Below are 25445 nucleotides of genomic sequence, written 5' to 3' on the forward strand. Positions count from 1 at the left end.
CCTACAGGTTTTAGAGGAAGCATCGCCCAGCCAACATCTTCCATCCCGAACTGTGAGACATGAATTTCTGTTGCCTTTAGCCTGGTTGAGGTTCTTTGTTATGTGCTACACTGATACAGTATTTTTGTTTCAAAACAGACATTGGACCCTGGCACAAGAAACTTGTAGCAGACACTGTTAGTTACCTAGACAAAATCCATACCTGTTCCATTGCTCCTCTTCCCTGCTAAGAAAACGCTGATTGTGTTCAGACAACACTCATTTGCCTACTTCTGGCCCCACACAGAAGGTAAAATGTAAATTAACCTAAGTCACTCAGGGTCCTCTCATCTCCTTTACCAGTGGTGTTTTGTTAAACACTCTTTTTTCCCCTTAGGCATTATCATGTGTGACTATTACCACGTATCTGTGAAGCTGCTCCAGCCAGCTTACATGGTGGTTTCTGTTGTTCAGCCAGGTTGCAGTTATGAAGGAGAAGTCAACGAGAACCACAGAGAACTCAACCTGAATACCTGACAGCACTGAGCCTGTGAATTCATCGGTCCTATAACTGCCTTATTCTGGGCTTCCTACCACGCAATGTAGTATTATACCATATCCTTGTTTAGTTGGATTTTCTGTTACGTGTTCCTGAAATCATCCCAATTGATGCAAATCTGAAGGCAACAGAAAGACATAGATTTTCCACGTCATCATTGCATTGTCCAGAGGTAGAGAGTACCTGGGGGCCTGTCAGTGAGGCTTTGCCATCTCAAAAATGTCCACTGGGTCCATAAACCAACAGGACTTTCTGCGTCTCAGATTATTCATTTTATGCAAAATATATGTGGCAAGATTTTTACATTATTTAGTGAATGCAATGGCACAAGAAATATTAATAATACATTTTGGATTATAAAAAAATGGAAATATTTAGTTTTTATGCCTTTTCAACTATTTCTGCTGCAGAAGCAGCCACTACAACTTATAACTTCTAATGATTTCTAACAATCATTCTCTGTTTTTTCAAACCCCTTTCCAATTTTCTGCATAGTTCAAAAGTCTAACTGTTACAATACCATGAAATCTTAGACTTGGGAAAGATTCTAAGTTTATTTGACCCTTCCCCCCATCACCCATTTGCTATTTGAATTCTCCCTCTAGATCCTCACTGCAAAACCAGAATGTCCTTTCCAGTGACAGGGAACTCACTACTTCCTCTATCTGCAGACAGTTTTATGTGTTAATAGTTCTTTTTTTTCTAGGTTGAAAAAAGAAATCTCTGCTTGTATATATGTTGCAAGTGGCCTTAATTCTACCCATTAGGACCATAGAACAATTTAATTACTCTTCCATGTAATAGCCATTATCATGTGAAACCATATCATGTGAAACCAGCCATTTAAGTCAGATCTTTTCTTCTCAGTCCCCTCAATTCTCATCTCCAGGAAACACACATGCGCGTGTGCGCACACATACACACACACACACACACACACACATGCTACTCCAAGAATATCTTGACCAGTGCCTTTAATTAGAACTGTCCCCCTTTCCACATAGTTACTATAGTTTTACTAATGCATTTAAGGGTCATTGAAACTTTAGCTATTATATAGCTAAAGGATTATAAGTGAATTAATGGAGCTGAAAAATACAACACGAGAACTTCATGAACTATGCACAAGTTTTAACAGCCGAAGTGATCAAACAGAAGAAAAGATATCAGAGGTCGAAGACCAACTTCATGAAATAAAACAAAAAGACAAGATTAGAGAAAAAAGGATAACAAAGAACAAGCAAAGTCTCCAAGAAATATGGGACTATGTGAAAAGACCTAATCTACGTTTGATAGGTGTACCTGAGTGTGACAAAGAGAATCAATCCAAGCTGGAAAATACGCTTCAGGATATTATTTAGGAAAACTTTCCCAACCTAGCAAGGCAGGACAATATTCAACTCCAGGAAATACAGAGAACACCACAAAAATATTCTTCAAGAAGACCAACCTCAAGGCATATAATCGCCAGATTCACCAGGGTTAAAATGAAAGAGAAAATACTGAGGGCAGCCAGAGAGAAAGGTCAGGTTACCCATAAAGGGAAGCCCATCAGACTCACAGCAGATCTCTCAGCAGAAACCCTACAAGACAGAAGAGAATGGGGGCCAATATTCAACATCCTTAAAGAAAGGAACTTTCAACCCAGAATTTTACATCCAGCCAAACTAAGCTTCATAAGCGAAGGAAAAATAAAATCTTTTGTGAACAAGCAAGCACTCAGAGATTTCATCACCACCAGGCCTGCTTTACAAGAGCTTCTGAAAGAACCACTACAAATAGAAAGGAAAAACCAGTATCGGCCTTTCTAAAAAATACAAAAAAATAAAGAACATCAACATAATTAAGAAATTGCATCAACTAATGGGCAAAACAGCCAGCTAACATTAAATGACAGTATCAAACACACATATATTGTTATTAATTCTAAATTTAAATCGACTAAATCCCCCAATCCAAAGACACAGACAGGCAAAAAAAGCCAAGACACATTGGTATGCTACATCCAGATCCATCTCACATGCAAGGAAACACAAAGACTCAAAACAAAGGGATGGGGAGAAATTTACCAACTAAATGAAGAGCAAAAATAAATAATAGAAGGCAGGAGTTGCAATTTTTGCTGATAAAATAGATTTCAAAGTAACAAAGATCAAAAGAAGCAAAGAAGGATATTACATAAAGATAAAAGGATCAATGTAACAAGAAGAGCTAAAGATCACCCAATACAGAAATACCCAGATATGTAAGACTTATACAGAGACTTGGACTCCCACACAATAATAGTGGGAGACTTCAACATCAATATTAGACAGATCAATGAGACAGAAAGTTAACATCGATATTCAGGACTTGAACTCAGATCCAGAACAAGTAGACTTAATTAACATTCATAGAACTCTCCACTTTAAATACACAAAATATACACTCTTATCAGTACTACATCACACGTATTTACAGGTTTAAATGAAATATTGGTTGGCTGCTTAATTATTTTCTTCCCTCATTTTTTTTTTATGTCTCTATTGTAAAACACAATTACAGGCATACCCAGTTTTAGACTGCATTCTAGCCCGGGCAATAAAGCAACACCCCTGTTCTCTCTCCCTCTTCCTCTTCCTCTTTCTTCCTTTCCTTTATTCTTTTCCTTTTTTTTTATTCTTCTTTTTCTTTCTTTCTAAAAAAAAAAAAAAAAAAGGGAAGAAACTTTAGCTATTGATGTACTCTGAAGCTAAGCCCACGTCATCTACTAAAATATTTATATTACGTCCACCTTGTCCCCATTACATTTCATCTTGAGGGATGTGGTCCATTGATACAACTATTTATTGCTTTCTGAGTCCTGGGCCAACTATCTACATATTTGCCATTTCGAGCTGCCTTATTCTTTTCTTAAAATTGAGATTCATCTAAAGAGTGGACGTGATCATTCTTATCATTTTTATTGTGAGACTAACTTGCCCCTCTTCTCCAAATGGAGATGTTTAATCTTTGTAAGTTTAAGGGCCCCTACTTAACATTTACCTAAGATTGCTTTTTAAATTCCAGAAAGACTTAAATGATACAGACAGGCAGACAACAAGGGAGGCAGGTAACTGCTTAGGTTGGCACCTGAACATATTGGTATCTGCTGAGGCCCCTCATGTCCATTGTGACTTTGGTTTTATTAAATGCAGATCCTGACATATTATTTTTGTTCCTTTCAAAAAGTTCCCTTCAGGTCTGTGCCATGCTACACCCTGAGCACAAAGGGTCACCCTATTGCTTTCTTGCCAACTTGGAGCTGTCAACCTAAATAACTGAGAGAGGCTCTCTAAAAGAAAATTGTATTTATTCAGGAGTAGAGCATTGCAATGGGCATACTCATGCCATATTAAACTATGTGCTTTTTCTGGGAGAAAATGGAAGACAAAAATTTTTAAAGAAAAAATGAGGAGGATCACTGTTTTGAGATAATTATCCTTGACTACAAAGATCAGTAACAAGGGTGATGCTAATTCAAGGTTGGACAGACAGTTGCTGGAGAGATGTCCTTACAGAAGGATTTTGTATTTTTAGTATAAGATTGCAATAACCTTAGTGCAAGGTTGTGTTTTTTTGTGGAGTCTTTGTGATAGTTTTGTTATCAGGCACACAAGCATGAGAACCCTTCCTTCATGGCCTTCCCTGGCTCTATTTGTCAGTTTTTATTTATTTATTTATTTATTAATATTAGTAACGTCTTTTTATTCTGACAGCTTTGACATTTACCCCTTTTGATCAAGGTATTTTTTTTTTCAAAAGCATCACTGATAAGTCATCCTGGAGTTAGGTTTTAATGGTCCTTGGTGCCTGGATGAATCTTTCCTGCTTGCTGGTCTCACCTCACATTGCGGGGAGTGATTAGCAACTAGGAATCAGTATTCAAAACTTTTTTTAACCCACATTTTAGCAATAAGGGAGTTTTGAAGAAAGTGACTCTAAAGCAAAATCTACTTGGGGTCCATTATTGAGTTCAATTTTGTCTGTTCCACGGTCTTTTGTTATCATCTCCAAGTGCTGGGCCAGCATTATTCTGTTTTACATTAAACTTCTGTGAAAAATTTCACAAGTAATAGATACAAAGTTTTAAAAGGAAAAATACAAAATAAAATTAGTATTAATATGACAATCCCAGTTTGCATAGTAGTTTTCAGCCATAAACCCAGGCTTAAAGGCAACCAATTTAATAAATCATATGACCTTAGGGAGTTAGGTTGTAGCCGTGTGGCTTATTTTTTTAATTTTGTGTATATGGGTCTCAGTTTTTCCAGGGGGATTTCTCCAGGTCCACCAAGCAGTACTAACAATTGTGCAGATATTTTTCTTACTTAACTAAGGGATTTTTTTTTTTAGGTTAAGTTCTGTTAAGTTACCAGAAGAAGCTGCTGGCTGTGAAATTTCATTACATACACCATTATTCCTGCTAAATAAAAAGGTAGGCCTGAAGAGGAGTAAGAATCTCATTATGATACACAATCTTGTTCTGATGCTTCGGGAAGAACTTTCCACAGTGTAAAAATGCCACCTTCTCCTGCGTCCAGGAGTTTAGCAAACTTTCTGTGCAGCTCAAACATCAGGCACAAACTTTATTTCTTAAAATGCATCTAGTTTCAGCTAGAGCTTCAGGAAAAGAGAAATTTTTATTTTAGTTGGTCAGTTGTAGCCAAATATTGAATAAAATTGGGAGAATTTAGGATCTACTCTAGTCTCCAGGTAGATAACAAGAAATTGAAAACAATGCATAGGGTTGCAATCTAATAGGTTGTATTATAGTTTTTCTTTTAGAAACATACTTTTTTCTCTCTGCATTGATTACAAAGGAATCCCAGATTTTAAAACCTCTTGAGACAGGAGGCCAAACCAAGATTGACTTTAGATTGTACTTACAGTCTTGAGATTCTTCGATCTGCCAGCAAGTAACATTTTTTTTTTTCAAACTCACTGTAAGGCTGGAATTCCTTGAAGCCAGGCATTTTATGCATATTCTCAAATATTATTTCGGTCAAAGCCTCAGTAATGTAACCAATTATATCCTGCTATAAAGAGAGAGACTTCATTTTGGCTCAAGGTCTACAAACTGTATAAGTAACATGGGCCAGTATCAGCTTCTGGTGAGGGCCTTAGGAGGCTTACAGTGATGGGGGAAGTTGAAGGTGGAGGCTGGGGATCCAATTTTTTGTTGAACTACTGCAAATAACCATATTGTCATAAAAATAAGAATACTCATGAATAGTTTCTGAATTTTGGGGGTATCAAGTAGGGAGAAAAAGTAAATGCTTCCATCTTTGTTCACACAATTCACCAAATTGTTATAAACTATAAATCACTTAAGAAGGAAAATTTTCTTAAATCTGGAAAATGAAACATTTAAGTAAATCTCCAACAATCCTTTAAAATAGGTCATAACATTATTTTCAAAAGTTACTGAATTTCATGTGATTAATTTTTTATTTTGCTTGATCTTCATTAGTTTTATAAATTCATTTTTTATTAGAGTCTGGACAAATGTTTTTAGTGCATCGATCTTAAAGTTATCAAATATGTGTGTTCACAAAGTACTTGTTAGAGTCTTTTTCATGAAACAATTTTGGAGTATAGTTTTCAAAATGCTTTTAAAGAAGAATTCAAACCAATAACTCTGGATGAGAAAAACTTAGAATAGCCATGGTTAAAAATCTGATGATTGACAAAAAAAGTGAGTTGTTTCTATTAAATACAGCATTTAAGATAACCAGAGTTATGACTGATAGCATCATATTAAAACCAACACTTTTACAAATTTTATGTAATTATTAGAATACTCACATAAGGCCGGGCGCGGTGGCTCAAGCCTGTAATCCCAGCACTTTGGGAGGCCGAGGCGGGTGGATCACGAGGTCAAGAGATCGAGACCATCCTGGTCAACATGGTGAAACCCCGTCTCTACTAAAAATACAAAAAAAAATTAGCTGGGCATGGTGGCGCATACCTGTAATCCCAGCTACTCAGGAGGCTGAGGCAGGAGAATTGCCTGAACCTAGGAGGCGGAGGTTGCGGTGAGCCGAGATCGCGCCATTGCACTCCAGCCTGGGTAATAAGAGTGAAACTCTGTCTCAAAAAAAAAAAAAAAAAAAAAAAAAGAATACTCACATAAATAAAATACTCATAAAAATATAACTTTAGGAAAGATTTAATGTAACCAAATAATGCCTCATAACTTATTAGATTTCTATATATTGATATCATTTTTGAAAGATTTATATCAATAACATACCCATAAATGTAACTGGAAGAATATCTAGCATAACTTATCATTTGACAATGCTTCCTATACAATTTACCAGGTAAGCTTAATCATTTAATATTTCTGTAGGATATACATTCTTTAAAGCTCATTAGGGGCCCAATTGGAAAATCTCAATTAATTTTAGGCCAAAAAGACTTAATTCAGAATTTTGATCCCAGGGAAACCTGTAAAAGATGTCAAAGTTTCAAATCATTTGTTCAAAACAGAATGGCATGTCACTCTACAATATGTATTCATTTAAGCAAAGTAATAATCAAACAATTTCTGTGTTAGTCCATTGCAGCATTACTCCAAAAAAAAAAAAAAAAAAAAAAACCTGAGGCCGGCTAATTTATAAAGAAAAGAGGTTCATGTTACCAGCATCTGCTTCTGGTGAGGGCCTTACAAAACTTACAATAATGGCAGCTGAAAGGGGATCTGGTAATTGTAATAGAAATAAGAATACTCATGAATAGTTTCTGAATTTTGGGAGAATCAAGTAGGGAGAAAAAGTAAATGCTTCCATCTTTGTTCACACAATTTGCCAAATTGTTATAAACTATAGATCACTTAAGAAGGAAAATTTTCTTAAATCTGGAAAATAAAACATTTAAGTAAATCGCCAACAATTCTTCAAAAAAGGTCATAACATTATTTTCAAAAGTTACTGAATTTCATGTGATTAATTTTTTATTTGCTTGATCATCATTAGTTTTCTAAATTCTTTTTTTTATTAGAGTCTGGGAAAATGTTTTTAGTGCATCGATCTTAAAGTTATCAGATATGTGTGTTGTATCAGATATGTGATACTGTATCACATGGTAAGAGAAGAAGCAAAGAAAGAAGGAGGAGGTTCTAGACTCTTTAAAGGAAGCAGATCTTGCATGACCTGAGAGATAACTCACTCAACTCCAAGGGGATCGATCAAAAGATGATTCAACACCTCCCACTAGGTCCCACCTCCAACATTGGGCATCACATTTTAAGATGATTTAGAGGGAACATACATTCAAACCATATCATTCCACCTCTAGCTCCCCAAATCTCATGTTCTTAAACTATAAAATACAAACTTCCATTTCCAATAGTCCCCAAAAGTGTTAAAAAGTTCCAGCATCCACTCAAAAGTCCAAAGTTCAAAGTCTCATCTGAGATTCAAGACAAATTCCTTCTACCTATGAAACTATAAAATCAAAAATAAATTACTTTACTTCCAAGATACAATGGTGATATAGGCATTGGGTAAGAATTTCCATTCCAAATGGGGGAAATAAGCCAAAAGAAATGGCCAACAGGCCCCACACCAGTCTAAAACCCAGCAGGGCAGACATTAAACTTTAAAGCTCCGAAATAATCTCTCTTAACTCCATGTCCCACATTTTGAGATAGTGATACAAGAGGTAGGCTCACAAGGCCTTGGGCAGCTTGGGGCAAACTCTGCCCTTTAGCTTTGCAGGGTGTAGCCTCTGTGGCTGCCTTCACCAGTTGGAGTTGAGTGCCTACTGTTTTACCAGGCTAAGGGGGCAAGCTGCTTCTGGTTCTACCATGTTTGGGGCTGCAGGGTGATGACCCCCTTCCCACAGCTCTCCTAGCCAGTGACCCAGTGGGTGCTCTATTTAGAGACTTCAGTCCTACATGTTTTCTTGCCACTTCCCTAGTAGAGAATCTTTGCAGGGACTCTGTTACGGTGGTAGACTTCTGTCTGAGCACTCAGGTTTTCTGATACATCTTCCTAAATCTAGTTGGAAGCACTGAAGCCTCCCTTATTCTTGCATTCCGTGTGCCTGTAGGCTTAACACCAAGTGGAAGCCATCAAGGTTTTCAGATGCTTGTGCTCTAGAAGCAGCAGCCCAATCTGTATCTGGGGCCTGCAGAGCCCAGGCTGGAGCCACAGTTGCTGGGTTGCAAGGAGCAGTGTCCTGAGACTGAGCAGAGCAGCAGTGCTCTGAGCCTGGCCCACTAAATCATCCATTTCTCCTAGACCTCTGGGTCTATGAAAGAAGGGGCTTCCTTGAAGATCTCTGAAATGCCTTCGAGGCCTTGTCCCCATTTTCTTGGAAATTAACACTTGGCTCCCTTTTAGTCATGCTAATGTCTTTAGAAAGTGGTTACTCTGCAGTTCACTTGTATTACTCTCCTGAAAATGCTCTTTACCACAATGCCAGCCTGCTGATTTTCCAAACTTTTAGGCTATACTTCCCTTTTAATTATAAACTTCGACTTTAAGTAATTTCTTTGCTCCCATATCTGATTGTGACCTCTTGAATGCTTTGCTACATGGAAATTTCTTCTAAATTGCCAGATATCCTAAGTCATCACTATTAAGTTCAAACTTCCACAGATTTCTAGGACATAAATGGAATGCAGCCAAGCTCTTTGCTAAGGTATAACACAAGTTACCTTTATTCCAGTTCCCAATAACTTTTTCATTTTCATCTGAGACCTCATCAGCCTGACCTTTGCTGTCTCCATTTCTACCAGGATTTTGGTCACAACAATTTAACCAGTCTCTAAGATGTTCCAAACTTTTCCTTATCTTCCTGCCTTCTCCTGAGCCCTCCAAACGATTCTAACCTCTGACTATTAGCCAGTTCCAAAGCCATTTCCACATCTCAGGTATCTTTGTAGCAATGCCATAGTCCTTGGTGCCAAGTTTTTGTGTTAGTCCGTACTTGTGTTTCTCTAAAGAAATACCTGAGGCTGCATAATTTATAAAGAAAAGAGGTTTATTTTAGACCATGTTTCTGTAGGCTGTTCAAGAAATGTGGTGGTGGCATCTGCTTCTGGTAAGGGCCTCAGGAAGGTTACAATCATGGTGGAAGATGACGAGGGAACCAGCATATTATCTGGCGATAAAGGAAGCCAAAAAGAGAAGGGAGAGGTCCTAGACTCTTTAAGTAACCAGATCTCACATGAACTAACTGAGCAATAACTTGGTTATTAACAAGGGAGTGACACTAAGCCATTAATGAAGGATCTGCCCCATGATCTAATATCACTCACTAGGCCTTACCTTCAACATTGAGGATCACATTGATTTGGAAGCAACCTACACCCAAACCATATCAACTTCCAAAGTAATACATAAAGTTACATGGATTTAAAATCTGTAGCCTTTTAAAAGATCAGTTTTTCTAAGTAATCAAAAACCTAATGAAGACAACAGAGGAAATTATCTTAATAAAACACAAATCCTATTTTTGTAAGCCAGTTGCCAAAAAAATAAAGAGAAACCTCGCTTAATGGAATTGTTTCTCCTAATGGGAAGCCCATTTAGACAACCTGGAAGTTGAACCTGCTAAAAAGAGTACTTGAATTTAATCAGACAAGAAGAAAACATGCCCAAAGTTGTGAGTATACACTATATTAGAGAGGAAGTAAACAAGAAAGCTAGTATGTTGAGCAGGGGAATACATGGCTCTTAGAAAGAAGTAAAAGCATGTCAAGATTACTGGCTACACCAAAGAATTCAGACACATCATGAAAGCTATGAATATGGAAGCGACTTATACTGAGGAAAGACATTGCTTTTCCAGGTCTTCCAAATAATGATTTCAGCATCAGGCCATAACAGCAGAGTTGGAACTGGGAAAAAAATTATAGGAGATGATGAAAAGGCTGAAGAAGAGAGTTATCACCCCAGTCAAACAAATATCTATATCATCTCTATTTCTCTCTCTCTCTTTCTCTCTCTCTCTCTCTCTCTAGCTCTAGCTCTCTATATCTATCTGCTATTCTAGGGAAGAAAGAGGATAGCTAAAGGAAATGATGCATGACCTGCAAATCATGTGAAGTGAGATACAGCAGAGTTGAAACTCTGAGATAAAAATCTGAGAAGCTTGGAAAAGGAAAATTTTACCTCACGAAATGAAATTACCATTCTGAATGAAAAGACAGCATTTCCACCCTGAAACAAGGAAAATTTGGTGGATCTCAGGAATAAATGTGGCAGAAATAGAAACTGTCAACAGTTTAGAAGATGTCTGTTAAAGAAACAGATTTCAGAATTAAAAATCAATATCTTTTGCAATTTTGCTAAGAATAAATCAATACTTTAAGAAAACCTTGTTTGAACATAAGGAACCAAATTTTTAGTTTTGTTTTAGTGTATTTTTAATATCAAAACTCAATCTTTAGAAATACTTATAATAATTTCCTTCTAGTTATAGCAACTTAATCATGCACATAATTACTTTTATAAATTTCTACCTCACAAACATTATCACTACTTGCTCAGACCATTTATGACATGCCTGGAATTTCTGCATTCTTTACTTCCTCTTGCTAAATAACCAGTCATCTTAGTTTAGAAAAAAATTTACCACATGGAAGTATCTGTCATATAAAATTATTCTGTTTTCTTTTAAACCTTTATTACCAAAAATTCACTTTCACACTCATAACTTTATTTAGGTCTCTCCCTTCTACTCCTGGTTCCTTTGAGTCTTGTTTCTATTTCCTTCTTAAACTCATATTTTGAAATGACCTTTAAATAACCTCCAAATTAGACAAAATCATTCCTTCTTAAAAACAGGAGTTTTTATGTGCTTATTATAATTTGACTCATTAAAAAATTCTTTTTTGGTATATCTTATATATAGAATTATACATAAATGTATGTATGTTTGTATGTGTGTGTTTACATATATATGCAAATGAGAATTTTAACCCTTAGCAACCTTAATTTTTAGCAAGCAATTGTGAACTCTCACATATCAGTATTTCAGAGATAAGAACCATTTGATAATTTAAAAATACATGTTTCCCTATAACAAAAATTTTATGCACATTAATAACCCAAATATATTTAGCTTTTGTATAAAGTTTGAGAAACCTAGAACAAACTTATATTAAATTAAATAATAGATACTAATTAAATGTCTGAATTATTTCCAAATAGCGTTAAAAAAACTGAAATTACTGAACAGAAATATAAGATAAATTTAAGATTTCAAATTACATGAAAAGCTGATTGATAATTATCACATTTACATGTACCTAATTTATTTAATATTTAACAGTTTACCTAGATTACTTATGAAAATTGAGATATTAGAAAAAGCTACTCATCATTTCAAGTTATTTCCCTGTTAACGAATTTATATCCTATGAATATCAGGTGTTTACCTAAGTCAGAAACTTAAGTTAAATATATGGGTATTTTGTCAACAACTCAGAAAATAACAGCTATTTTTATTAAGCCAACAAAGTTAGATTAATCTTATATGTCAAAGAATTATACAAAGATTATTCTGTTTTAGGTTGAGTTTATAGCTTTATAATCTTTATGTCAAATCCTGACACCTTAAATTATCTAGAAAACACAAATATAAAACTATTAGCTAGTAAATCCAGGCAAAAATGTATGTTTACAATTCTGAAAATATTTATATTTTCATTTTACTATTTTGATGGAGCCGTTGTAATCTGTAAATCCATTAACTTGAAAGCCCTTTAAGACTTTTATCTTTGCTGGAATGCCATAAATAATAAGTTTTATCTCAACACCAGTAGAAGAGTTAGCAGACTTAAAGTAGGCAGAAGAGAAAAATAGAGAGAGCTAGAGAACTAAGAGGGCTCTACATGTTAACTCTATAGTTGCAGGTTTTTCAAAGAGTTCAAGTCAAGGCCATTTAAGCTCTGAATTTTCCTTAATGTAATTTGCCCTTTAGTTTAAGAACTGTGCACAAGAACAGGACATCATATATAGCTGACTAGAATCCCGGGAAACCTGGCACAGAGTAATGTTTGAGAATCCCATTTTGTTTCTTATTAATCTCTCCAGAGCCAAGGAAATTCAACAAATTCTTTCAGAGAGTGTCAGGAGTTTTCACCAGTGTTTCAGATGGTGGCAACCACCCGGTTGCTTTTAATTAGCCATACTTCCTCTATCATTTAGAATGTTTATTTTTTGTTATTAGAAGATTTTCAGAAACAAGCATGAGAAGAGTCAAACCAAATCAAAAGAAACCAGAAGAGTGTTCACAAAAATTTTATATGAGGTGTGCAGTTCAACAAAATAAATTCACTAGAAAAGACATGCCTTTTAGACAGAATGTAAATTCTGTAGAAACCAGAATACTTGACCCAAAAGACACTTGGTTTTACACCAGAAAGAAATTAACAGATAGGAAAAAAAAGTATTTTATCATCCCGGAAGGGATGTAAGATTCTTTATTTAAGATAACCTTATATCCAAACCAGATCCCAAATAATGTCAAAAAACTTCTACCAAAAAAAGAGAGGCTCAGCGTGAGAAAATACTAACCAGGACAGAAAAGGTGAGCCACGGAAGCAGAAGAGCCCTTAAGGGGCTCAAGTGAGTACTGTATATCAGTCCCAAGAGCCACCTGTTTTCCTTCTGATAGTGATCTTACTACAAGTCCCATTTCTGACACCATTTATGTCAACCTACATAATAAAGAAAGAGAGGCTCTCTAAAATTAAAAAAAAACTTGGTTCAGGGTAGAAGATTGCAATGAGAATACACATGACATAGTAATTATATGAATATTCAGAAAGGTAAATAAAGACATTTTTAAAGAAAAGAATGAGGATTACATAATTGTTTGAGATAATAATCTTTGACTCCAAAATCAATAACAAGGGTGATCCCAGTTTAAGATTGAACAGGCAATTGCTGAGAAGATGTCCTTGCAGAAGTATTTTGCTGTGTAAGGTTGTGACGGCCTTTGTGCAAGCTTGTGTTTTTTGCAGAGTGGCATGGTTAGGCTTTGTGTTCGTACCCAATTTCATCTTAAATTATAATCCTCATAATCCCCATAATCTCCACGAGTCAAGTGAGAGACCAGGTGGAGGTAATTGAATCATGAGAGCAGATTCCTCCATGCTCTTCTTGTGATAGTGAGTTCTCTAGAGATCTAATGGCTTTATAAGGGGCTTTACCCCCTTCACTCAGCACTTCTTCCTGCCACCTCATGAAGGTGCCTTGCTTCTCCTTTACCATGAGGCATGATTGTAAGTTTCCTGAGGCCTTCACAGCCATGTGGAACTGTGAGTCAATTAAACCCCTTGCCTTTATAATTCTCCAGTATCAGGCAGTTTTTTATAGCAATATGAAAACAGACTAATACACAGAGTTTTTCTGATACTTTTGTTATCACATATAGAAGTATGAGAACCCTTTCTAAAAGAAGCCAAACTTTTTTTTTTCCTTAAAAATAAAACCAAACCAAAAAAAAAAAAAAACACACTAGTGACTTCATCTTGATTCTGGTAATTATCACAGAGCTCAGAGGGGTGCTGTGGGGTGACTTTTTGCTCTTCTGCCTAGACAAACCGGGCAGCCATAGCTACTCTTAAGGCTGGCACCCACTTTGTCCAGGACAGGGCAGACAGTTCCCCACTGCCACATCCCTCTCCACTTATTCTGGTGGAGTGTGAGCTCAGGGAATAGTCAGTGTCAGCAAGTTACTGACAGCTAAACTCTTCTCACAACTCCTGGCCTAATTCTCCCTCCTCTACAGCAGGAATGACCTTTATCTTAAGTACAGGAATCCATGTTTTTCTAACAATCCAAGTATTTTTACAAGTGTATTATCTTTACCAGAATCCTTTTCATTCCTTGCAAGGCCTAAAGTTTAAAACTCAAGATCTAGAAAAGCATATGTTTTTCTCTGTTCTATACTTCTTTCCCATAGCAACAAATACAGGATGACCCAGTTACTAAATGAAGAAAGTGGCAATGAAAAAATGGGAATAGCAGGCAAAAAATATCTAGCAAATATTTCAAAATATTATAGTGATGACTGCAATGTATAACTAATACATAATTTTACAAAGAACAGAACTAAAAATAGTGATCCTTATGTACTATCAGAAACCAGAAACTTTCCTTAAAGTAAGAGCAATATCTGTGTTTCTAGTTATTTAAACCATTCTGATCTTTTTTAAAGTTAAAATATCTCCTTCTTTATATATTTGAAAGGGTAACCTTAATTCTACCCATGAAGCTACAAAAGTTTAATTCCTTTTCCATGTAACATCTCTTATTATAAGATTGTCGTTTTGTCCTAAGTTCACCAGTTGATAATAGCCATCTTATTTTTCTATTATTTTCTTTTTCTTTTTTTTATTGCATTTTAGGTTTTGGGGTACATGTAAAGAACATGCAAGATTGTTGAATAGGTACACACATGGCAGTGTGATGTGCTGCCTTCCTCCCCATCACCTGTATCTGGCATTTCTCCCCATGCTATCACTCCCCAACTCTCCACCCCCTGCTGTCCTTCCCCTATTTCCCCCCGACAGACCCCAGTGTGTGATGCTCCCCTCCCTGTGTCCATGTGTTCTCATTGTTCAACACCCACCTATGAGTGAGAACATGCAGTGTTTGATTTTCTGTTCTTGTGTCAGTTTGCTGAGAATGATGGTTTCCAGGCTCATCCATGTCCCTACAAAGGACACAAACTCTTCATTTTTGATGGCTACATAGTATTCCATGGTGTCTATGTGCCACATTTTCCCTGTCCAGTCTATCATCGATGGGCATTTGGGTTGGTTCCAGGTCTTTGCTATCGTAAACAGTGCTGCAATGAACATTCGTGTGCATGTGTCCGTATAGTAGAACAATTTATAATCCTTTGGCTATACACCCAGTAATGGGATTGCTGGGTCAAATGGAATTTCTATGTCCAGGTCCTTGAGGAATCACCACACTGTCTTCCACAATGGTTGAACTAATTTACACTCTCACCAACAGTGTAAAATTGTTCCTATTTCTCCACATCCTCTCCAGCATCTGTCTCCAGATTTTTTAATGATTATTTTCCATAATATTATAACAATATAAAATAATATGAAGTATATATCAATGATAATATGACATTAAATTATAATAATATGTAATTAATAATAAAAATTTCCATAGTAATAAATATTTCATCCATTTCTGTTTTTTAATTTTATTGTTATAATTGACATATAACTCTCAGAAAAAATCAACTTAGACTATATGATGAAAAAACTCTAATGTTTCTCACCTTGATGTGTCTATGCCTTTGTTTAATCCCCTCCACTTGAGTGTTGGTGGAATGTGTAACTTGCATCTAACCAATAGAAAATACAAAGGTAATGGGATGTCATATGGCAATAGTGATGGGAAATCATGCCCATAATTACATTATGTTATATAAGATTCTGTCCCAACAAACTGGCATGAGAGACTCTCCTTGCTGACTTGATTTAGTTTCCCTCCATGTTGAGGAAACCCACATGGCAAGGAACTGTCAGCCTCAGCAGGCAACTGAAAAAAAATCCTGTGTTCTCAGTCACACAGACATAAGGAAATGAATTCTGCCAACAATCTGAATAAGTTTGGAAGGGACTCTTTCTGGTTTCTCCAGTTAGTTCTGCAGATGAGAATGCAGCCTGACTGACACCTTGGTTGTATCCTTGTGAGATCCTGAGCAGAGGACCCAACGATGCTGTGCCCAGACTCTGAACCCAAGGAAATTGTGAGATAAGTGTGTACTATTTTAAATCCCAAAGTTTTTAATTTAATTTAATGCAGCAATAGAAAACTAAAACAGGCCTTTACTGCACATCACACACAAAAATTAACTCAAAATGGATCATAGTTTTAAATGTAAGAGCTAAAAATATAAAACCTTTAGAAGAAAATCTTTATGACCTTTGGTTTGTCAATGATTTCTTACACCTGACATCAAAAGCATGCGCCATTAAAAAAAAAGATTGGATTCTATCAACAGTAAAAACTTTAGCTCCTCAAAGTCATCATTAAGTAAAAATACAAGCCACAAAATCATAGAATATATTTATAAATCCTTTTCCAGATAACTTGAATCCAGAAAATATAAGAATCTTATGACTCAATTCAAAAAAAACATTTAAAATTTGGCAAAATATTTAAATAGACATTTCACTGAAGAATATAAATGGCTAGTAATCACCTGAGAGTAAGTTTAACATACTTAGCCATTAATAAAATGAAAATTAAGATACAATGAAATACAACTGCATGCATAATGTAATGGGCATTATAAAACTGACAATACCACATTTTCATGAAGATATGGAAAATCTGAAAGCTTCATAAAATGACAGTATAATTGTGGTAATACACCACAGTTGCTTTATGAAACAATAAGAAAGTTTTAAAAATAAATTAGCATATGTTGCCATATTTCATTGTTAGAATTAAAAACTAGTCCCCAAGATTTCTTGCCTGACAACCTCAGGATTGTGAATATAATAAAATATTGTAGCTGTAATAATGTTAGGTTATAATATTAAAAGGGATTTTTATGGTTGTAAGTAAGGGTACTAATCAGTTGACTTGAAGTCTAAGGGGGGTTATGTAGTTGGGTCCATTTTAATAACACCAGCCCTTAAAAGCAGAGCATTTCCTCCAGCTGGTAGAAAAGGAGAAATTCACAGAAATCTGAAACAAAGCTGCTCCATTGCTGGCTTGCCTGATAAATTATGTGAGATGCCTCTAGAAGCTGAAAACACCTCCCAGCAAGGAAATGAGAGCCTCAGTTCTACAACTACAAGACACTGGATTCCACCAATATTGAACAAATGATTCTTGGGAAGTATTCTTCCCCAGAGTTTCTGTTTGAGAGCCCAGATGGCCCACACCTTGACTTCAGCTTCTGAGACCCTAAGCAGAGAGCCCAGTTAAGGCTGCCTGGACTTCTGACCTGCAGAATTATGAGAAAATAAATAGGTGCTGATTTAAATCACTAAGTTTGTGGTGATTTGTTACACAGCAATTAAAAGCTAATACGCCATACGGCCCAGCAATTCCACTCCTAGGTATCAACCCAAAAGAAATAAATACCCATCTCCACATAGAGACTTGCATATGAATGTTCAGAGCAGCATTGTTTTTAATTGCCAAAAGCTGAAAACAGTCTAAATGTCCACCAACTGGTGGGTGTGTAAACAATGTCGTATAAACATACAGTGGAATAGTACACAGAAAACAAAATAATGTGGGTATACCTCAAAGTATTATGCCAAGTGAAGTACAGACACAAAAGCCTTCATGTTGTATGATTTTATTTAAATAAAATTTTGAGAACAATAAAATTATAAAGGCAGAAAGCCTATCTGAGTTTTAGGTAAGAGAAAGGATGGAATACATACAGGCATGTGTGATATTTGGGGGGCTATGAAAGTATTCTCAAACTGAAATTGTTGAGGTTTGTTTCAATACCACATACATTTACTAAAAATTGTTGAAACATACATTTACAATAGGTTAAGTGCATAGTACATAAATCAAATGTCAATAAAATTATAAAACAATTCAAAATAATATGAAACCAATGAAAAAATAAGATTCCACCACTCATTCTTCAGAATAACAATACCAAGTATTTCTGAGAATGTGAAGCAAATGAAACTTTTATACATTATCAGTGGGAATATACATTAGTTATAATCACTTTGAAAATGTATTTAGGAATGTCTACTAAAGCTGAACGAAAGCATACCCTGTGACTCAGTAATTATACTACAATGTATGTACCGAACATATTTGCACCAAAAATATATTTTAAAAATGTTCACGGCAGCTTTGTTCATAGCCAAGAACTGGAAAAAGCTATCAAAAGTAAATTGGAGAAATATGCTATTTATATTCATAAAATGGAAAACTAACAATGAAAAAGGAATAAATATGTGTCATACAGCAACTTGAATCTAATAAACATGATGTTGAGCAAAAGAAAAAATTACACACAATATAGAACATACTGTATGATTCATTAAACATGAAGTTTTAAAACAGACAAATCTAATATTCAATATAGTACAGGTATTGATCGACTTACGACCTATGCAACTTATGACCATTCGACTTTACGACCACAATCGCTAGCCACAACTGCTCCACGTCTGGCAGCGCAAATGTTGCCCAGCTGGGCGTATGACAGTGCGGACCAGCTTCCGGCAGCACTACCATCTCCGCGTGCATATAGCCTACTCAACTTACGACCAAATCATGTTACCACTGGTCTGTCGGAACCAATCGTGGTTATAAGTCGAGCACTAGCTGTAATCAAGAGGGAACAGACGTGAGACTTCTGTGATGTTTACTATCTTCTATATATTTTATCTGGAAGAGAATTACACACATATATACATTTGATAAAATTCACTGATCATTATATCTAAAATTTGGCACTTTACTGCATGTAATTTATGTCTCAATAAAGTATTGACAAAAATTATATCTCTTCTAGGTCATAGAGAGAACTAGTCATAAAATGAATATTAAGAAGAAACAGTAAACATCAATTAAAAATTAAATGAATGGCTGACATATCAAATTCAATAGAAATTGTAACCAAGGAATAATTTCAAAATGAGTCATGAATGAAAATAATAAACATATAAGCTTACACATATAATAATATTGAGAGTAAAAACTGAAGACTTCAAGTGCCTAATATTTTTATAGTTCTACTATGCCATTTTAGGGATAAAATAACAGCCATAATAACATAATCACCTCCCCACCACAAACTTCAGAAATGTAAATAGTGTATAATATTAAATTGGAAAAATAAATTCATAGCATGTATCTGGAGAGCAACTGGCTCCTTATAAACTTCAACCAATTTATATGCTCATAATAATACAATGAATTCAAATAGAGATTTTTATTTAAAATACTCATATTTTGGCCTCAATTCTTTAACAATTATATAGCTTACATTATCACCAATACCACTCTAAGACTAAAAAATACATATTTTCAGCTTTTTTTTTTTTTTGGTTTAATCAATCTGACTTATGAAAGAAAAATTATATAAAATTTATTCCAGCCTGGTTTGAGTTTACAATACACTAAAGTTTCTTTTATGAAGCTTTCCATTTAAAAAAAGAAACTTTCCATTTAAAAAAAGAAACTTTCCATTTAAGAAATGGAAAATATTCTAGTTAATATTCAGTTTACTTGACATAATTGTCCAAAAACAACATCTCACACTATTATTACTATATATAAGAGGGATATTACAGTTTTAAGGTCTTAGGCGAATATAAAACTGATTTTTAGAATAGAAAATATGATAGTAATCATAAATAGATAAGAATTATTGAGCACTTAGTATGGGACCTAAGCATTATACTGTATGTCAAATATTTTATTTAATCTTCATAATAACCTTATGAGGTATTTTTTTTTACCTCATTTAAGAGATGCAAAAAATGAAGAGAGTTAAGTTGCCCAAGGTCATCCACTAGAAAATGGCAGAATTAAGAAGAATTGATTGTTCTAGCCCCCAAGGAAATTCTATGACGTGGAGTGATCTGGAGTTCATAAATATACCAAATGAAACACAGTGTACTTTAAATTAAAATTATGAGATAGGTTGAGCACAGGGCCTCATGCCTGTCATCCTAGTACTTTGGGAGACTGAGGCAGAAGGATTGCTTGAACCCAGGAGTTCCAGGCCACACCGATCTATGATCATGCCATTACATACATTCCAGCCTGGGCAACAGGCTTGAGCCCAGGAGACAGAGGCTGAAGTGAACCAAAATCTCACCACTGCACTCTAGCCTGGGCAGCAGAGCGAGTTTCTGTCTCAGAAAAACAAACAAACAAAAACTCAAAAAACAAAACAAATAACTCTTCTTCCTGTAGACTTCTTGACCAGTTGAGATGTGAAAAGGGTCACCAGATAGAGAACCCACAAATCGGTTTTAGTACTGACGAAGAACAGGTAAGAGGACTTAGCTTAAAGTGAGAACCAAAGGGCTTGCTAATCTCCTCTTCCACAGTAGAGACCTTGGAACAGCTGACTGGATAAAAATGCAGAGCAGACACACTCTACAACTTACCTCTCCCACTGTCTGAGTGGAGGCAGAAGGACTAAAGAGTCCAAGCTGGTAGATTGGTTCTACCAATTGGAGAAACATTAGTCAATGCCCATCTCCCACTCATCAGTTGCTGACATAACTAAATGTGGAGGAGTAAGTGTAAACCAAAACAATTTAGAACATCTAGAAATTTTCATAAAGCTACTGAATATATTTATATTTCACCTCTCAGTGACTGTTAGAGGTAAAAGTTACTCTAACAATTGCGGGCGTTTACTAGAATCATTCACTTAATCCAGCGTTTACTGAATAATTCATGGGTTCAATGTAGACTGTTAGAGGAAAAATTCCCTATGTATAGAAACTCTCAATGAAGTGGAGAAGCAGTATACCTCTCTATAAAAAGTACCTATAGATATAGTATGTTCATTTAAAATTATCACATAGTATTCAATTGAATAATATGCCATAATTTACTAAACCAGTTACATTTTTGGTTAGGTTAAGTTTAATTTTTTTTCTATTAACAATGCTGTAATGAATGCCACTGACCACAGGTTCTTATGCATATGTGAAAATATATGTATAGGATATATTCTTAAACATGAAGATATGGGGTATTTGATTATGAAACTTTGATAGATATTACCAAACTGCCCAGTGTAAGCTAAGTTTGAAAATGTATTGTACGATTGCTCAGGCGTTCAGTGCACCAAAATCTCAGGAATCACCGCTGAAAAACTTAACCACGTAACAAAACACCACCTGTCCCCCCAAAACCTATTGAATTAAAACACACAAATTAAAAAATTCAAATGTGTTGCACAAAAAAGCACCTATTTCATCTTCATCAAGTCACTAAAACATAATGTCAGTTTCTTGTAGATTACAAGGCAAGATTAAAAACCATCCATTGCTACCATCAACTCAGTGTTTCATCTTCCTAATAGAAAGATGTCCTTGAGAAAGAAAGAGGCAGTACTGCTTAGCACTCCCAGGTCAGTGTCCCGAGAGAGCTCTTAAGGCTTCTGAGACATAAGTTTCCAGACCAATCAACCTTCAGGCAACTCATTTATCCAGCATTCAGTAATCTTTTGCATAAATGCAGCCTCTTGTTTTATAGATCCAAACAGCAGGATACCAAATCTGGCAAACACAACTAAAAGGGAAATGAAACAGCAGTGGCTCATGAGGAAAAATACATTAATAATTCCTCTGCAGCCACAATTGTAGAGATTCTGTTTCTGTGAAAGTTTATCAAGTCTTTTTTTTTTTAAATATCACATATCTTTTTAAGTATAAATTTTAAAAAGAGAAATGATGGTAAGTGTTGGAGGCATAAATTTGTCAAACAAATGATGCATGCTAGATTTGACTTTTAAAAAATTACTCATAATGTTGCAATAAACGTGGTATTTGGGAGTAGGGTGAATATGTAAAAAATTGTTCATTATTTTGTATAAATGCACTGTAAAGTTCATACTTGTTTAATACTAGACCATTTCTTGAAAACTTTATTATCGGGCACCATTGTCAATCATTCTAACTTTTCTTTAATACTAGAAATGCAGCTACCTCTATGCACAAGTGATCTAGAAAAATAATACAAATTGCATAATATTTTAAAAGCAGAGGCATTCATAGTATGCAAAAAGAAAAGATTCATTTTGGAATTCCCACTTATACTGGGAAATTTGGAATTAAAGTTGTTCTAATTACCTTTTCTTATCCTTCAATCCTAGAATTAGACAATACTATTTAACACTCTATTATTTCTATCATTTTCTATTAATCTGCTCTATTTGTTCGTTTACTTGTTTATTCATAGAGTCATATAATATATATTTTTGAGCTTCAATCATATAGTAGGAAAATTCTAGAAATAAAATGGGAGCTAAAATAAGCATAGCAACTTCCTTGTCATCTACCAGAAGAAAGACCTGTTTTAGAAGTCACAAATTAAATGTATGAATACAATATTTAGTCCTATAAAGAAAAATAAATGAAGGGGTAAGAAGAAACATAACATCATGACCTGTTAGGAAGTTTCATTAGGATGTAATGTGGTAACCTGAAAGATGAATGTATATCACCTTGATTAAGAATGTACCAGGCTAACTGACCGACCCCCCACAGACCCAGATGGAAGGCAACATTACTGGAGCAGCGAGGGGGAGGGGAGATTGGTGAAGAATAACGCAGAGTGGCTGTTGAGGGGCAGATTTTTCACAGCCTTGTATCCTGTATTACGGGGCTTGTTCTCCTTCCTAAGAGCAAGAAAAAATAAAAGGGCTTTAACGTATCAGGCTTAAAGTCTAGTACCTTCTGATCCAGATCAGGCAGGAATGAACAACTCTGCTGCAATTCCTCTTGATCAAAACATATCAACTAAAAAGATAAGCTATTTGAATCCCAATTCACCCAAAATACAATATTGAGACAAGGTCAGAGCAACTGCAATAAACACTCCTATTAAGAAAGAGAAAGAGAGAGAGAGAAAAAACCATAGTAATCATTGGTCCATAACAGTTCTGAAACCTGGCAGGGCAAATGTTGCCTGAAGCCCTACACCAAGGGTTAGAAAATATTTATTGACTAGAACTCTGTTATGCTTACTGGAGGGGATACCTAGACATTTTTCTCCCTGATTCTTTGCTATGCTCCCTGGAATTTGTATCCCTCCTCCAAGGCACTCTTATTTTTCTGTAAAAAATAAATTGTCCAGGCTGACAATCGAGTTGCTTTCTAAGTCTTTTTCCAATAGAAATTTGATAGTCTAGAGGCTTCTAATAAATTATTTACTCATTTTATCTTATGATTTAGATCAGGAGTACACGTGCAGGTTTATTGTATAGGTAAATTGTATGTATGTCAGAGGGTTTGATATGCAGGTTATTTTGTCACCCAGGTGATAAGCATAGTAACCAATAGATAGTTTTTTGATCGTATCCTTCTCCTTCCCTCTATCCTCAAGTAGGCCTCAGTCTATTGTTCCTTTTTTGTGACCACATGTACTCAATTTTTAGCTTCTTTTTATAAGCGAGAACATGTGGTTTTTGTTTTCCTGTATTAGTTCACTTCTGATACTGGCCTCCAGCTCCATCCATGCTCCCACAAAGGACATGAGTTAATTCCATTTTGTGGCTGCATAGTATTCCGTGGTGTATGTGTACCACATTTTCTTTATCCAGTCTACTTTGAAAAGCAGGTAGGTTGATTCCATATATTTGCTGTTGGGAATAGAGCTGCAATTAACATACACATGCATGTGTCTTTATGGAAGAACAATTTATATTCCTTTGAGTATATACCCAACAATGGGATTGCTAGGTCCAATGATAATTCCTTTAGTTATTCGAGAAATCACCGAATTGCTTCCCACAATGACTAAATTAATTTACATTATTACCAGCAGTGTATAAACATTCCTTTTTCTCCACAACCTCACCAGCATCTGTTATTTTTTGACTTTTTTATGACAGTCATTCTGACTAATGTGAGATTGAATCTCACATGGTTTGGATTTGCATTTCTTTAATTATTAGTGATACTGAGCATTTTTAATATGCTTCCTGGCTGTTTATGTCTTCTTTTAAAGTGTCTTTTCATGTCCTTTGTCCTTTTAATGGAGTTGTTTGTTTTTTGCTTGTTGATTTAAGTTCCTTATAGAGGCTTTACTTGAACTGTCTCAAGGTTGTGTTTGTTTGTTTTTTGTTTTCTGGGTTAGCTGCCCTTTGCTGCTATAACTCCCTTAAAAAGGTTATGGGCCTTCTATATATCATTTAACAAAAGTGATGTCCACAGTTATTTTCAAAACTGGCCTCTCTCTGCTTTGGGCAGTTTGTTAAGCTGCCATGAGGCAATGCTATTAAGAGTTTTAGAAGTCTCCTTGTCTAGTTGAGAAAGTCTACTGTTATCACCATAAATTTTTCTTAAGTTCTTGATTTCTTCTTGACACAGAAGAAATGTTTTACTGGAAGTGCCCTGATCTTGATAAACACCCTCAGGTTTTAATTTAGTCTGAGGATCTTTTTTTGGCTGGATAGACTTCACAAAAGTAACAGTTATGTTCCCAATCCAGCACACCCTGCCTTCTCTGTATGAGCTCTGCTTGCAAACTGATCAGTTCTTTCTTTAGCTTATCTCCCTTTTCCTATAACTTATCATAAAAAACTAAAAGAAGCCAATAGCATTTTAAAGGGTTCTTGAAAATTATCTTGCCATGATCCACATTTTTTATCTTCCAAATTACTCCAGGAAAGAGTTTGATCATTGCTTTGTAATCTTACATAACATGTAGCACAATCTTTCTATCCTCTACTAATAATTTCCTTGCCAATTTTCCAGATTTCACAAACGTCTTATAACTTCTGCCCACTGCATGGTCCTAAAGCTAATTTCGCATGTTTTATTTTGTTATTACGGAGGCACTCGAGTCTAGGTATCACTTTCTCTGTCAGTTCTTGCTATAAAGCAAATCATCCCCAAATGTAGTTACTCAAAATAACAAGCATTTCTTTAGCTCACGATTCTGAAGGTTGCTTAGCTGGTTCTTCTGATCTGGGCTGGCTAAGCTTGTCTACTGAGTTCTCTCAAGCACTGCATTCATCTGACGAGGTGGCTGGTGGCTGTATTATCAATAATGGTATTTCACATGTCTGGGAGTTGACTGGGGCTTAGTTTTCCAGAAATAGCATCACAGTTCCAAGAACAGAAAGGGGGTGAGTCTCAATGTGCAAACACTTTCAGCATATGCATCCATGAGGCTTGTAAATGTTCCATTTGCCAGTAAATCTCCTGGGC

The 25445-nt window shown here is 35.5% G+C and overlaps 1 long non-coding RNA gene across 1 annotated transcript; it reads right to left on the bottom strand.

The window, feature by feature from the left end:
• Nucleotides 1-9920: 9920 nt before the first annotated feature.
• LOC116530563 lies at nt 9921-24215 on the bottom strand. The gene is made up of 3 exons (XR_004260065.1): nt 24123-24215; nt 16148-16150; nt 9921-9931 (listed from the first exon to the last, which is right to left on the bottom strand). It is a non-coding gene; the product is annotated as an uncharacterized LOC116530563 (long non-coding RNA).
• Between the last annotated feature and the right edge of the window lie 1230 nt (nt 24216-25445).

This window comes from Sapajus apella, unplaced genomic scaffold (genome assembly GCF_009761245.1).
Source record: "Sapajus apella isolate SASKATOON/1434 unplaced genomic scaffold, GSC_monkey_1.0 scaffold67, whole genome shotgun sequence".
Taxonomy (NCBI): domain Eukaryota; kingdom Metazoa; phylum Chordata; class Mammalia; order Primates; family Cebidae; genus Sapajus; species Sapajus apella.